The 13,171-nt window shown below is 41.1% G+C and overlaps 1 long non-coding RNA gene across 4 annotated transcripts in view; it reads right to left on the reverse strand.

The window, feature by feature from the left end:
• Positions 1-13,171, reverse strand: part of LOC135407354 (uncharacterized) — a 62,157-nt gene that overhangs the window by 39,578 nt on the left and 9,408 nt on the right. For 3 of the 4 annotated variants that reach the window (XR_010426837.1, XR_010426838.1, XR_010426835.1), the window contains exon 2: positions 834-909. The exons of the other annotated variant lie outside the window; for it this stretch is intronic. This is a non-coding gene — a long non-coding RNA (uncharacterized LOC135407354). The remainder of the gene's footprint in view (positions 1-833; positions 910-13,171) is intronic. 4 annotated transcript variants of the gene reach the window in all.

Below are 13,171 nucleotides of genomic sequence, written 5' to 3' on the forward strand. Positions count from 1 at the left end.
AATACAAGTTGCTTAGTTCATTTGCACATGTGCAAATGAATTCATTCTCCTTCTGAGAATGACCTTCTGCCCCGCCTGCTCTCCATTCGAGTCTACGGTTGGAAAGCCAAACCCTTTCTTTCCAAACACTGCTACCATTAAGTGGTGCAGAGAAAATGGCATTCAGAGCAGCCAAGAATCCAACAGATAGCTTGCACCTCTGAATTCTGCCAAAGAGAAACTATTTGAGGCAAAAGTATGTTGACTCAGTGGGCAACTGGACATAACTGGCACTAGCAGAAGCTTGCAAGTGCTCGTCAAAGTTGTTATGAGTTAGAGTTTTACGTCTACAGCCAAGAATGAGCATAAATTAAAGCCTGTAATAACTGGCATTTTCAGGTTGTTGAAGTGGTTACAGTGTGGTGCTATTACATGCAAATCCAGATGTTTGAGAGTCATAAGGTACAATGAGATTAGTTTTTTTTAAGGATACATCTCATGGATAATCCTACTAAATCCATAAAGACAATAGTTGGTACTCTCAAAGACTGTGGTAGAAACAGGTAGAAACAAATAGAAATAGATGGAAAAGAGAAACATGGACACAGCCATCCCAGGGATGGACATGTTCTCTTTGGCCATTTGGAAGAAATGTTGCTCTCCTACTAACTATTCAACCAGTAAGTATCTCCATCAAGTAATTGGTCAGTCAGAGCCACATGTGGCTTTGGTAGAGCAACTGGAGGTGGATTATAACTGAAATGCCTGGATGGATACTCTAATCCACTCTGAACAACTAAGGTGTTAGCTGCTGCATTCTGTTCCTGGAATGGAATGACTAAAGCAAAACTTACAAAAGAGTCGTGAAGGCTCTGGGCAGAACACAGGAGGCCTTCAGCTGTGTTACACCACACCAATCTATGGAGAGATCTATGAACAAGAAGAGCGAAGCTGTCAGCCATGCCTCAAGGGAAAAAAAAACAACTTTTTTTTTCTTTTTGTTGTTCTACTCCTGCTGTCTGAATTCACAAAACTGATCAACAGCTCTGGAGCAATTCTAATTTTCTGTTGTATGCTCATCTGATCTTGGCCACTCAAAGCTAGCTGTTGCCCATATTCCATCCCTTGAATTCATGGGGCATAAGTAATTAATTTGCTAACTACCTTGCAGATGAGAAGCCAGAATTATACACTCAAAAGCCAGCCTGATTTTAGCTTTTAGTACTGCAATCCCAAGTCAAGGCAAATGTCTCTACTATCTCCCTGTGAAGGGTTTGCACTCCTTCCTTTGCAATGCAGTTCTTTATATCTTCCTGTTCATTTCCTCCTTCAGCTCTCCACTGCCAACTATGTCAGACTTTTCAGTACAAGGTTAAGAATGCTTTACTGTCATTCTTGTCTCATTGTTTTTGAAACTGTGCAGTGAGCAGGATATGCTTCAGTTACTATTCAGTTACTATTCAGTCTTGGTCTAAATGCCAACAAAGTGAAGAAGGGAAGAGAGCAACAAGCCAACAAACTCAGTGACAATGAAGTTAAAAGCAGGTTGTTTGTCACATTCAGATCTTTGTTGCATTCTCCACTTCACGCAGACCTTTGACTCAGGCATTTAGGCAGGGTGGGGGATAAGTCTAGCCTTATTTTCATGGCACTGATGAATTAACTCATTCAAAATGGGGGAAGTAAATATTATGATGCTTGGCACTGTATTCCTATAGCTTTGATGTTCTTTGAAGTTTCATACTGCTTCAAAGCAGGAGGAGCAGTGACTTGTGCTGTTCAGAGTACAAAGGCCTGCCAACAAGGGTGTAGCTCACATACAGGTCTGTTAAGGGCCTGAGTGGCACTGTCATCTGGCACTCAAGATTCTGCTTCACTTGTTCTCATGTTTACACTAATAAAAAAGTGCTGTTGACCCTTCTGGGATCTTGCTCATCCAGGAACTGCAAAGTATTTTGTCAAGGTATATATATGCATATACATATATATATATATATGTGTGTGTGTGTGTGTAAAAAGCCCACTGAATCCTCATCAGTTTCACTGTTGTGGGCAATAGATCATTTTGTGTTGTTATAATATGCTGACAGCTACCTAGGATAGACCAGCTATAAAAATACCATCTTCCAAGAAATTACAGAGTTGGTCACAGAATATCGACCATGACAATTAACAGAGACATTGCTATTTTGCTCTCACAAGAGCTCTTCATTAACTGTTGAGAAATGGTTTCTCCTCAGTATCTTCTTGCCTTCCTAGTGTGTCATTGAACAGTGAAGACTGTTTATCAAGCCATCTGTTAGGGGAGTCCTTGATTTGATCAGAAATGCATTTATACAGCTAAAGACATTATTTGGTACTGAGCAAATCTTTCTGGAATGACATGGATTTAATCTCAGGTGAATATTATGAAAGTAGCATTTCAGTGACAGGCAGGCAAGCTGGTAAGATCTCTGTCCTCACTGTATACATGAGTTTGGGTGCACGTGGCTATGAAAACAGAGGAAATAAAGCTGGAGTATTTAATAATAATAATAATAATAATAATAATAATAATAATAATAATAATAATAATGACAACAACAACAACAACAATAATAATATAATGAAAAACAGTGCTTTTTCATATGAATCAAACAGCGTAAAATATTGAGCAAAGCTCTCAAGGAAGGTTGTTTAGAGAAAGAGAAAGTATTTGCTATTAGTTGAAATAACACGTATGTCATTGGTAGGAAAACAATTAAGTGCGAAAATCTTTCCTAACTCCTCATAGTCACCTCTTCAATGAGTCAAAAGGATTGATGACTCCTTGAAAACAGTGTAATAATAACAAAGTCAAACCTGACCCACAAAGTTTAATCTTAGCTCTCAGCTCTTCAATGGAAACAAGAGTTTAATGTATGCAATGGTAGAACTGCTGACATAAATATCTTACTACTGCAACTGTCTCTGGAGACCTTGTCTGAGCACCTCAGTGCCAAGCATTATGTAAAAATATTTTTTTTACTGTAGAGTTATCAGTCAAAATCAAGGAATAAATAATGGAGAAAGAAGGAACATATTTCTTAACTCCCAATCTTCTTCACAGCCACTATGCAGTATTGTATTCTTTATGGATTGTTGTGCAGTTAGATTCAGATTTATTGGCAGATAGAAAATCTGGTAACAGATCATCCTAAGTCTGAACAGCACTACACGAAAAGCCAGAGTGTTGCCTGAAAAAAGAATCATATACCCCATCCTCAGCTGAAATAGTCTCAGACACAGTTTGCCAGAAATAATTACGTCTAATAAACTGAGAGAAAGCACAATAGAATATGTTACAAATGGGTCAGCTTAGGCAATTTCAGTTGTATCATTTTATGCAAATGATCCCTACATTCTGATCCACAAAACAAACTCCCCAAATCAGAAACGAAATGCAGTGTTGTGCAGGCTCAGTTTCTTGGTGCTGAGAAAAATCAATCCCATGCTGGCAGATTTTAAGTAGGACTCTGGGAAGTTGCAAGACTCTTCAGCTTGCAGACAGTGTTTAACCAAGAATATGGGGAAGCCTTTCCCCCCTTTGGAATCCTTACAGCACTACACCAGAGCTGGGAGCTGTCACCAAGTGCTGTCACTGGCATGGGAGCTGTACCTGCTGAATACACTTGGAAAGACCTGCACAACTGGTGGACAAGTGAAAAGAAGGAGGAGAGGAATTCCCTTAAGCTTCTGTCTCAGTGACTCCCAGTGGCCCATGGCCACAGCCTAAGGGGAGCATCACAAGCTCTTCACTGCTCTTCACTGAAGCAGTGACACCCTCAGCATCCCCCAAAAAAGGAAATTACGGGAGGACAAGGTGTATTCAGTGCTCCCCTTTTTCACACAGTCTGTTCTCAATACCTCTGACAATTTCTGGAAGAGGTAAATGCCACATATACTGTGAAACAGGAGAAATGGGTCTAAAAAACATCTGCAAGTTCTCTATGCAACTATCTCCTTACATCAGTGGAGCTAGCTCGCTTCCAGACTGACTCTATCCCTCACTTGTTTGTGATTATTGTGTACTTCTCTATCAGTGTGTGTTGTCTGTAGACAATAATTCAGCACATTTTTTATGGGTAGTGTCTTATCTGGTAATAAGTCGAGTATGGATATATAAATGGAAAAATTTAGCAAACCTATCCCTGAAAGATTGGTTTGCCTTTGAAATATGATCTTTCTTTTACATCCTACCAGCTTTTACTGCTTGAATGTTATTCAGACTTTTTGAACATATACACATTTGGTTTCAAATGTAACAACTTCCACACCAATTTATGCTTCAAGACAGAAAGATAGAGCTTACTAAAGGAAATGGTTTGCAAGGTTTAAGGCAAAGAAGTTACTCTTTCTTTGTCTATTCTGCTCTGTGCTTTTACAATATTTATCATGTAATGGGAAGCCTTCACAAATACTCCATATTTCCACTTTCAGATATTCAAAAATTAATTTGATTCAAATATCATAACACTTCTAATATATTGGTTCTATTCATATGCCTTGTAGTTTTAAGATTTAAGGTGTTTTTTTCTCTCCCATTAGGGTCAGTACTTTTACTTTCAAAATAAAGGTATTCACTCCAGAAAGTCACTCCAGAAAGTCCTTCCTCAGCACCTACAGGGACCACATCCCAATTTGAAGGGGGGGTGTGTGTGTGTGTGTGTAGGTCTCAACAGCAGTAGTCTCCTCTCTTTTCTTGAAACATAGATAGTCTTCATCTTTTTCTCCTGTCTCCTGGGATGAGACCAAAGCTGTAAGCTGGTTTTATCCACCAGCAGAAATAACTCAGGCCACAGAGAAAACAAAGAGATATGTCCCTTCTTACCCTCTGGTAGATTTGGGCAGAGACGAGAGAAATGCTTTGGTCCATCTTTGTAAAAGGGCAGACCTGTCACTGGTTTAACATACCCACTTCTTGACCCACTTGCACATATTGGTGTGTACAGCTGCTTTCTCCTGCTGTAATTCCTTGGAGGCATGTCTCCTTTCTTTATCACTCTGCAATCTGTTTAAATGCTGTAGCTCAGCAATGCCACCACTGCAAACAGAGTACTTGGAGAGAAGATTCTCCTCGTTACTAACTACGTGCCAGCTCCTTGCCCATCAAGCACTGCTCACTTAACTAAACACATGCAAAGGGTTTCTGTGTGCTGACTTGCAAAAGCATTGCAAAATACAGGAAAGAGGGGAAAGGCAATGTCATTGTGCTGACTGGACAGAGAAGACAGTGTGCTTGAAGTACGTCATCATTCAACCAAGCATTCAATCACATGGTTAAAATCAACTGCCTGTCTAAAGTGCTTTGCTAAATCCAACCTCCCATCCACCAAGATGTGAGATTGAGTTCTCCTGCTAGAACACCAGACAGGCCTGCAGGAGTGTATGGTAGGAAGCCCTTCTCCTGTAGTTATTTAATTACATATTAGATAAAATCACAACCTGTGGAGAGCAAAAATCCCAAAAGCTTGTGGGCACTGATTTTTGACAATGACCATCTCTGAGAAGTCATCAAAAGTTCTCTGAGAAGTCTTCAAAAACCCAGCAATCAAACAAACCGAGTCTTGTATCAGTATATTCTAAACTGAAAAACCTCATGCCCTGCCAGAACAGACAAAATATTGGGGTATGAACACTTTGTCATTGAAAAACTATTTTTAATACAGTAGTTAGCAATATTTCTGCTGACATCCAAATGTAGGATGCTAAAAATACTTTCCATCTTCATTTCAGAGCAGAATTTTGTATGCATAAATAAATAGATGCTCTCTTCAAACACAAAACGTATCTGACTTCTAAGGCTAGACAGAGAAAAAAAGCAGAATGCCGGGGTTGTGGGCTTACTCTGTTATTCTAAATTAGACACACAGTTACTGCAGTTGTGTGGCAAATCAGGTCTTTGAATGTACAAAATGGCAAGAGGGCCATGTCACAGCAAATTCCAAATGGGGGTAAATAATATTTTACAAACCGTACATATACACTGATCACAGTGTTGTAAGGTACCCTTCCATCTTCTTGAAAAAAAAGTATCATAACCTTTGAATAGTGAAATGAGACTTAAGATATTTAGATATTTTCTCATGTTAAGCAGCAGTGCTTTTATAAACTACCCTTATTCCCCTAGGCAGTATAAATGGAACAATCCTCTCCTCGGGTATTTCAGTCTTCAACAACTTCCATATATGTCAGAGGCAAAAATAGACCTTGCTTCCATCTCAGATATATAGGGAGATGCTGTTCCTGAATCCTAATGATGGCCACAATCCCTATGGCTCAAAGCGTGAAGATTTTTGCCTGTCTCAATGGACAGAAGAACAAACTTACTATAAGGCTGTAAAGTTTTCCATACTCTCATATTTACTTTCTCCCCTTCTCCCTTTCTCCCTCCTTCCAATAACCAGCAGCGATGGCTAGGAGTATAACACAGAAGTTTTGCTTTTGGCTTCTTGATCAGAACACGTAGAAATCTGACTATTGGGACACAATGCACGTGTCAGGCTGTTGAAGCCAGGGACAGCTGATGTCTGATGTGACTAGACTTTGGATTTCATCTTTTGCTATGCATGTTTTGAATTTGAGGCAGGGACAACGTTGAGCTTTTCTTGTGACTCTTTGTAATATACGTCAAAGATTACACTTTTATGAACCATAGAATTAATTTAAGAAAAAGACCATTAAGATCAAGTCCAACCATAAACCTAACACTGACAAATCTACCACTAAATCATGTTCCTAAGCACCACATCTACACGTCTTTTTAAAAATCTCCAGGGATTGTGACTCAACCACTATCCTGGACAGTCTGTTCCAATGCTTTACAACCTTTTGTCTGAATAAAATTTTCCCAATATCAAATCTAAACATCACCTAGTGCAGCTTGAGGTGATTTCCTCACATCCCTGGGATGATGGGAGACCACCATGATGGTGTTTCCTGGGAGATGAGACCAACCCCCACCTGCCTACAACCTCCTTTCAAGTAGTTGTAGAGAGTGAGAAGGTCCCCCACAAATCTGCTTTTCTCCAGACTAAGCAACCCCACTTCCCTCAGCCACTCCACATCTGGTACCTCATTAGACTCATGCTCCAGACCCTTCCCCAGCTCTGTTGCTCTTCTCTGGACATGCTCCAGCACCTCAGTGTCTTGTAGTGTGGGGCCCAGAACTGAACACAGGGTTCAAGGTGCTGCCTCACCAGCACCGAGTGTGGGGGATGATCCCTGCCCTACTCCTGTTGGCCAGGCTGTTTCTAATACAAGCCAGGATGCCATTGGCCTTCTTGGCCACCCAAGCACCCTGCTGACTCATGTTCAGCATCCCCAGGTCATTTTCCAACCTCTTTCCAGCCACCCTTCCCCAAGCCTGTAGTGCTGCATGGGATTATTGTGTCCAAAGCAGAGGACCCAGCACATAGCCTTGTTTAATCTCATACAATTGGTCTTGGGACAATGATCCAGCCTGTCCAGATTCCTCTGTAGAGCCTTCCTACCTTCCAGCAGATTTACACTCTGCCCAGCTTGGTATTGCCTTCAAGCTGACTGAAGGGGCACCTGATCCCCTTGTCCAGAACATTGATAAAGATGTTAAATAGGACTGGTCCCAATACTGAGCCCTGGAGAACACCCCTTGTGACTGTCTACCAGCTGGATTTAACTCCATTCACCACCATCTGAGCTTGGCCACACAGCCAGTGTTCTGCCCAGCAAACACTGCATGAGCAAGCCATGAGCAGCCAGCTTCTCCAGGAGAATTCAGACAGTGTCAAAGACTTTACTAATACCAGGTAAATAACATCCACATTTCCTTCTCCACTAAGTGGGTCACCCTATCACAGAAGGAGATCAGGTTGGTCAAGTAATACCTGACTTTCCTAAACTGTGCTGGCTGGGCCTGATCACCTGCTGGTTCTGTACATGTTGCATGATGGCACTCAGGATGATTGCCACGTCAAGACGAGTGCTATCTCTGTTCCATGACCTTCCCCAGCACTGATGTCAGGCTGACAGGCCAGTAGTTCCCCAGTTCCTCCTTTCTGCCCTTCTTATGGATGGGCATTACCCTGGCTAGCCTCCAGTCATCTGGGACCTCCCAGGTTAGCCAGAGCTGCTGGCAAATGATTGAAAGTGGCTCAGTGAGCACGTCCTCAAGAACAAGTGGACTTACAACTAAAGACTGCAGCAAAGAAGGCATTAAGTATCTCAGTACTATACCTTCACATATAACAAATCTCCTTTCTTTTTGCTATGAAAAATGAGAAAAAACTCAGTAGAGACAAATGGTAGCAACACATTTGAGTACAAAGACCCAAAGGAAGCAGAAAGCAAATATAAAATAAGTCGAATCACCACAGCAAACCATTTTCCTTAAGAGCTTTCAGTACTCTTAGCTAGAGGGAATACAGCTGATGAAGGTCGAAAGCACTGAATTGTGCATGTAGAATAGTTTTCAGTGGGCTGAAGGCACTGAGTTGGAATCAGGTTTCAAGTCTGAAGACACTGAGATCTAGGAACATGCACCAGAAGATTATGAAGCCTGTGAAATAAAAAAATGGGGCTAGGTAATACCATAATTTTCTAATGCAGTGAATTCCCTTCAGGGTCCTGAGATTTTGTTTCAAAGTTTTGAAATCTCACTCAACCTCTGTGAACATCTGAAAGGAGTTTTCATACTAGCAAGCTCTCCTCAAGCACTCCTAGGAAGCTGCTACTAATTTGACGTCTGCTTATCTGGAATGAAATTGCAAGGGGAGACAGAAATTCCTTCGTAGATGCATATACTTGTGCTTCCTTGTGGACAGAGAGAAACTTCAGCGAATGGGCAAATTTTACTCCTTCCACTCTATTGGGAAAATTATGCAAGAATCTCTCTCTCCTAAGTATATAGGACAACAAAATACGTCAATTACAGGATTAGAGAAGGTGGCAGGAGTGGTTTTTTGCCTATGCTGCATGAAGCCCTAGTACAGAGAAGTTATTTACTCTGTCCTTCAGCCATTTCAGTATTTCCAGATCGAGCAGGATAGGAAACAACAGTCTTATTCCAGACTGAGAGATCTTTTGCTCCCCATTTTCTTCTTCTTTTGACCAACCTTTGCTACGGTCAAGCACAGAAGATACAGAAACTTCAACATTAATTTATCAAACTAGAAGCTGATTTGATCTGAAGCTCCTTCATGTTCCTCAGTTTTGGAAGTTTAAAACCTCTCCATAAAATCACATTCCTGCTAACATGTTTCCTGGACATTCTCTATTTGTCAGAAAGGTGCTTGGAATAAAAAACAGTACTCAAACGTTCCCTCTATTTTGTGTGACCTAAAGATTCAAACCAACCTAAAACACTTTGGCATTAAGAGGTTAAAGTAAAAAAGCTCTCCAAACCTGAATTTTCCAAATGCTTTAGCTTAGCTCAAAAGACATATCCCTTATGATCCCTTGAGATGTAGTCTGAGCTTAGATTTTCACTACATGACATGTCTCAGAGGCAGATTCCTATTGATAAAAAGTGCAAATTATTCAGCAAAGTCCCCTGGAGTCAGTCTGGAACCTCTGTTGACACCAGACTGGCAAATCAAAGCCCGAAATATTACAGGAGAATTTGTCAAATTTGCCCATGTCTTGAATCGAGCATAAATACAAGTGATCCATCAGCTGCAGGACAGATCATATTCCTGAGAGGGAGTGCTGCCTGTTTCTTCCCACAGCTCCCTCTATCAGGTCCGAGCAACTCATTTACAGGGACAGAGTTGAAGGAGTTTGTAAGCATTTTTAAAAAACATCCTGCGTGGTTTCAAAACGCCAATTCTGCCACCTAGTGACCACGGAAAATGAACCTACGGTTTACGAACAGGCTGAGAAAAGACTGGCTCGCACAGCTACAACTGTGCCATAGCTGGTGGGTGGGCACTGCCGTAATGCCACTGGCACCGTGGTCCACCCAGGCACTCTGCCTGCACTCTCAGAGCGTAAAAGACGACGTGAGTACCGCGCAGAAGTGCATGAGAGGGATGACCAAGCCAGCATGTATAAGCCCAGTTCGTTCATCAGCACACACTGGAACTGCTGCTGACTCTAGACCTCGACTTTAGGGAGCTCAGTGAGTAGATTCAGCTGTTGGCTGCAGAAGAGCACAGCACTGGAAGAGGGGAAGGCAGCAAATACTGATGTTCTTTCCCAGACCTTTGGCTCACTGGACAGTGACCCCGATTTGGACTCTATATCTCCAGTGTATGGGTGGTGCATCAGCAGGACCTTCCTGTGTTCAGAATTCACACACACAGAATTGCTAAAGTACCTGCTCAGGGTGAAGCTTCACGGCACGGTTCTCCAAAGGAACTGGCAGCAGTCAGCACTCTCCACCTCTTAAGTTTGTTGGCCATGGAGTGATTCAATGCGATTTCCTAAAATGTCATGTGGAGTCCTCTGAACTGAGCCATTTGTAAAAAGGCATCCAGCAAAAATGTATGTGCTCTTCTCTGCCCAAGATCTTGTGACCTTATTTTCATTGTCCTGTGTCATGTGCACAGGTTCTAGGAAGACATAAAGCATTTAGGTTAAAGGCTGCTGTGCCTCCTATTACAAAGGCAAATAGTGTGGTGTTTAGAAATATGATTTCAGAGCAAAATCTAACCTGTGGGTTAAAACAACTAGCTTCTCTGTATCTGCCCTGGAAGCATTCCTAGGCTAGATAGGTATAAACTCATTGCTTCCTGCTGCATTTCACAGCGCTCACCTACATCAAAATGATCTTCAAGCTTTTGTAAAGGGGGTGGAAAATGCTTGGAAAACTACAGTGGAAATAACAAAGAGGCAAAAAGCTAAGCTGCTTAAAGGATGTATTGCTAATTAATAAAGTCTGCAATTAATCATTAAAACTTTGTCAGGGCAGAGCTGCAAATAGAATCCAGGCTTGCCATCTTCATCTTCTTTGTTCTAGTGACTTGAAAACCCTTTGTCCCTAAGTAGTTGTGCATCTGTTTTACATCCTTATTAACACTGATGTAAAAAAGAATTACTGAAAGAAAAGCTTACTATAGAGCTCTGGTTTTAAGATAGCTGGTTTGTTCTTTCTTACACTTTCGTAACTCAGAAAATTTCATCTGAATTCATAGAACTAAAGCATGGTGAGAGAAGTGTCCAGTCCAGCATCCTCAGAACCCCGTATCTCATACAGCTACTAACCCTTTTTTCCAGGATGATGAAGGCAGCTATTCAGGGAGGCATTTCTATTGCATTTCAGTATAAGTTTAGCTTTAACTTGTTTCCTGGTTGAAGTTTTAGCGTTTATGTGGAATTTTTTCAACCATGAGCTGGGGAAAAAAAGGAAGTAAAACAAAAAGTCTGTCTGAGTGACAGACTGTGCGTCACGCAGCTATATCTGAAGTCCTTGGAAGGCATTCTCTACTTTTCTACAGCATGTATTTACCTCATGGAATCAAAGGCACTTGGGACTATCACAGCAGTACTATAAAATCTACGTAAATCAACAGACACTTTGGGGGCTTTTTTCTCCATACTGTCACACAAAATAGAAATGCTACATTCTTGGTGATGTTACCATATATTAGAAAAACTAAACACAGCAAGATTTTGGCAGGAGAAAGATGGCAGATACTTGTTTTACAGTATACGTATTTTATCCCTCAGCTCCATCTCATTTCTCATCCCATCCTGTTTTGTTCAGCAAATAGGAAATTCTAGCTAGTATTTGAAAGCAGAATCACTAAGGCAGTATTTGTTTCAATAAGGAATGGGATTCAAAAAATAATGGTAGGGAAAAGTTAGAAAGTTACATGGATACCAGAGAAGATCCAGAAAATGTTTTGATTTTTATCTTCTAAGGAACTGAATTGTGCACATGTTACTGAGGATAGCAGCTGTTTATTAGGGGCACAGTGGAGCAGAGTGTAGAGATCTCTTAAGTAGTCCATCTAAAAGGTTTAACTCAAGTAAGATCTCCTACTGTATGTCCCTATATATATAATGATATGAATGTGTACACAGCTTTGGTGTTTTGAACAATACTGTCCTACATGTCCAAGTGAAGGGTCAAAAATTCAACAGTTAGCCTGGATGAATATTCCTGTATCTATACTGCAGTTGATTCCTAAATGACTCATGATTTTGAGTCTCATCCTGAGGTGTCATTAAGAGATCTGACCTAATACTAGGTCTTGCATGTGTGTGCATGGTGGTGGTGATGGTAGTCACTGTTCATTTAAAATAAAAGTGAGCCAAAACACAGATGTGTCTAAAAAGCATGCAGTGAAAAGTCTTGTACACAGACAATCAGCTTGACATTCACTGTGCACCAGTACCACAGTTAAAGCATTTGTACTTCTTCCCACGTCGTAAGAGTCACTAGGCCATGACTCAGGAGTGGGTACAACTTTCCTACTCCAAACCAGTGAGGCACACTAGAACAGACACAGTCATGGGGACTGAAATGGTGACAACACAAAACAACTATAACCCTAACAAAATAGTGCTAATGATTAATATTTCATGCCCACCTCAAAACTCACAGGAAGGAGCAACTGCTGCAGGAGATGTTCAGTAAGACATAGGAAAAGAAAACACAAGAACAGCAGGAGCCAGTGTCCTCTCTGCCTTGAGTGGGTAGCTCATCTGCCTCTCCTTTACCAGTGTGCTATGCCCACTGTTTGACACCTGCTTAATTACTTACATGATGACTTACAGAACAAACCCTCCTCACAACAGAATGAATATACTATGTAAAACAAATATGGCCCCTCCTGCAAGCTCAGTAGCTGAGATGGAGGTTATCTATTTCTCCAAGAAATTTCACAGGAAAATATAGCATGGAAAATTCACTATCACAGAAGAGTTGTTCTAAAACAGGACAAAATGCAGCCAGCTGTCCTAATTCTTTCATAGGTTAGCCTCCCCCACTGAAAAGGTAGAGGGGTAGAAGAAGTCCCCTCTTTTCTGTACCCTGCCACCACTGCTAAGTAGCAGAACACATCCTTTGGAGATGTTGTGGAACTGGTGTCTGATCAAAGAAAAGTTTTACAGTAGGGTGACATTTATTCTAGGAAAGCCTCTGAGGTTGAGCTGTTTGGCAAACATGATGGGATAACACCTGAAAAAGAGAGCAGGTCTTTCAATCATAACTGAATCTCTTTGAGACTATTACTTTATCGTCACTTTTATT

Source organism: Pseudopipra pipra, chromosome Z (assembly GCF_036250125.1).
Source record: "Pseudopipra pipra isolate bDixPip1 chromosome Z, bDixPip1.hap1, whole genome shotgun sequence".
Classification (NCBI taxonomy): domain Eukaryota; kingdom Metazoa; phylum Chordata; class Aves; order Passeriformes; family Pipridae; genus Pseudopipra; species Pseudopipra pipra.